Source organism: Medicago sativa, chromosome 3 (genome assembly GCF_051527215.1).
Source record: "Medicago sativa cultivar Bolivia chromosome 3, Bolivia_mono, whole genome shotgun sequence".
NCBI classification, from domain to species: domain Eukaryota; kingdom Viridiplantae; phylum Streptophyta; class Magnoliopsida; order Fabales; family Fabaceae; genus Medicago; species Medicago sativa.
In genome coordinates this window covers 7,401,120-7,404,639 of record NC_140751.1, presented here as the reverse complement: position 1 = coordinate 7,404,639, position 3,520 = coordinate 7,401,120, and the positions used below count along the sequence as shown (strand labels likewise).

The window sequence follows — 3,520 nt, the reverse complement described above, 5'->3', positions numbered from 1 at the left end:
TTAACTATATATATGTTGTAGTTGAATCTCAAGTGACATAACACAACATCTACATTATTATAACATTAAAAACAAGGTGATATTAGACTCTCAATGTAGACTTCTGGCTCCATTACACATGGCAGACTTTGAATCACTTGAGTTTTCAAGGCACCGCTTTTGAAATCGTAAACAGCCAACTTCAATTTGTAACGTCCCAACTCATTAAAGTCCATAAGCAGTGGGTCATTATCATTCTCATAAATGTAGGCAGACAAACCTTGAAATTCCTTGTGAGGAATATGATACGATTTAGTCCAAGACTCTACATAGCCCAAACATTCAAAAATACATCATTACTTGCAAAGATGCACAAGCAATCCTTTAAAACCCCCAAAGTCGTCCAATGATCCTTCTCCACACTAGGCGGAAAAAACTTTTGATACGACTCTTTCTTCAAATCAAGAGAAACAAGGACACACGAAGAAGTCACACCGTCTAATGCCAACCAATTAACATTGCCACTCACAAATATTCCTGACCCACACAACGGACTAAAATATGGGAAGTCGTGTATCATTCTCCAAGAATCCGTACCCAAAGTATGAACACTAACTTCTGTTTTGTCCTTACAAAGAGAAAGATCAACAATCTTATAATGATTAATTAAATGATCATACCCGAAACTATAAGCGGATAAAGGTTTATCATCCAAAGGAGGCAACATCTTGAATGTTCTAATGGAAGGGTTCCACAAAACAGCAGGACCATTATTCATGGTGAAACAAAGGATGCCATCACAAGAGCGAGAGCACCTGAGCAAATGAGGAGTGTATCCAATTTTCAGACAATTAGGGTAATTGAGTTTTGTGTGGGTGATAGTAGAGAATGAAAAATCAGAGGGTATTGGTGAATCAAAGAGAAGTAACTCGCCTGAGTTGATGGTAGTGCTTAGCATGAGGTGGTGGCGCTTTGCTGACAACTGAAGGTGCTTCTTACCGAATTTATGATCAGAAATTAAGGATTTGAAGGACTTGCAGATGCAGCGAAATTGAAGGAGTAATTTCACGGGAAGCCTACACAGGATTTCGGCAACAAGATCTAACGGAAGACTGGGTAGTGGCGGCGGTGTTGTTAGGGTTCCGATAGTGTTTGCTGGCTTCTGCCTCTTGGTGGTGGTTGTTTCCTCCATAAGTGAGTGAGAAGAAACTACGTTGTTTACATCATTGTCGTGGTTTCCTGGTGACATTGAACCTACCTGAATGCAGTTATATTAGGGGTACGAGACTGTACCTACTGGTTTCTTCCACGTAATTTTTTTTAAGGACGGTACTCTTCCACTTAAAACCTATTTCCATAAAAAAAAAAAATTAAAATTTGGTACAAAAGAGGGTAAAAGCCCATATTTCCATAAAATTTCAAAATAAAATAAAAACTGCAACCACGATTTTTTTTTCTAGGGGTACTAAAATCACTATTTGATAGTTGAATACTTCTTCCTTCAAAAAAAAAAAAAAGATAGTTGAATACTTCTTCAACTTTATTTAACCTTCATTACATTTATCTTCTTTCACAATATTTATCATCATTTTAATTTTTTTTAAGCAATTATCATCATTTAGTTATAATCTCCCATAAAAGAAAAATCATTGGTTATTATCTAAGACCATCCACAATAGAACAACCTAAATTGAATGCTTAAATGGGTCACGTATGTCCACTTCACTCATTTTACGGTAATACTTAATTAACATCATTTCTCTCCAACCCTGTACCTAAAAAATATCATAAATAATGACCCAAAGAAAACTAATTTTCATGAGTAGTTAAAATTAAAGTTTAGTTATTAAATAGGTCCTTGAACTATTTAGGAATTTTTTGATAGGTCCCCAAATTAAAAAAAATTGTAATCAAATCCTTCAATTATAACATAATTTTCAATTATGTCATTCCATTAAAAAAACGTTGGTCAACAATTAGTCAATGATGACTAAACATATGACATGTCAACTAAATTTCAAAAGTGTGCATTAATAGGACTCAGTTTTCTTTTTTACATCGGGGATTCTGTTCAAGGATTTATTTTAAAAACTAATAAACAAAAAATTTAGTTGTCATGTCATATGTTTAATCAGTGTTGACTAATAAGTTTTTAACAGAAGGACCTATAATTGAAAATTATGTATTAGTTGAAGGATCTGATTCCATAATTTTTTAGTTTAGGGTTCTGTTTAAAATTCCTAAATAGTATAGTGACCTACAAAATTATTAAACCGAAAAGTAATCATATAAACTTTTTTTGGTGGTGACCGGGGTTTGAACCCCGGACGGTAAACTTTTTTTGGTGGTGACCGGGATTTGAACCCCGGACAGTGACCGGCCCGGACCTTGCATATATCATGCATTATCATGCGTTGTCCATTACCAACTGAGTTAAGCTCACGAGAGGACAGTAATTATATAACTATGTAAATTTAAATGGGTTATTTATTTATTTATTTATTTTAAACGGGTTATTTAACGAAGAGATCAAAGATTCACCGCAAAAAGTAGAAATCAAAGATCAAAATATACATTACATACGCATTGTTTTTTCTTTACAAAAAAAATGACATACACGTTGTTTTGAATATCATAAATTTTAAAATTAAGTTTTTTTTGCTTATAAAGATAACTTTTTTTCTTGAACAATAAATGAAAAAGCAATTAAATATATTATTATAACTAATTATATCTATGTTTTTATAACTCTCTCTCTCTCTCTAGAAGAAAAAACACTCCCACCTTTCTCTATAAGTACCAGCCGCCCCTCTCATTTTTCACTGTCAAGATGTAGATTTGATCTTTGGTGGTGGTTGTTCATCCTTGATGGCTTCCACAACCAAACCTCAGATGGGGGTTCTATCGCCGGCGGCACCGCAACTGGTGGTGCAACCGCCGGAATGTAGATTTTTTCTCTGTTTTTTTGTTTTCTTTTAGTTTCCTCGAGTCATGTTTTGTGATTAGTTCCTGTTCCTAGTCAATGTTTGTTCGACTTGTCCCTGTCTCGCTCTAGTTTTATGTTTTTCTCTTTGTACTGATCTGTTACAGATCTATGTGGAGGAGGTGAAGTGGGCACGGTTTTGGTAGGGATATGTGGTGTACTGGTTTGTCATGGTGGTGATGCATTACGTGTAGTACGTTTAGTATGTGCTAAAAGAAAAGAGTGTTAATGGAGAATGGGATTCATTTGTAGTATGTGTTCTGGTTCAGGTCGCATGAGTTGCAGCAGTGGTGGTGGGTCCTGATCAAGTCGACCTTTACCTGCGAGAATCTCAATTCGGCTGTCGAAACACCCTTCATTTAGGAGTTGTTTCTGATCCTGTGGATTTCTGGTGGTGTTGGTTGTGGTGATTCGTAGTGGTTAATTGGTGGTGATCATGGTGGTTTCTAGTGGTTATGGGTGAGTTATAACATCCTCTCCATTTGTCATTCTCTCCATTTCTTCCATTTGGAGAGATAAAGACACAAATTTTTTTGTAAAAAGTAATTAATGATGGTG

The 3,520-nt window shown here is 35.3% G+C and overlaps 1 pseudogene; it reads right to left on the bottom strand.

Annotated features, from left to right (window-relative positions):
- Nucleotides 1-1,228, bottom strand: LOC146935336 (F-box/kelch-repeat protein At3g23880-like; annotated as a pseudogene).
- Nucleotides 1,229-3,520: the final 2,292 nt, after the last annotated feature.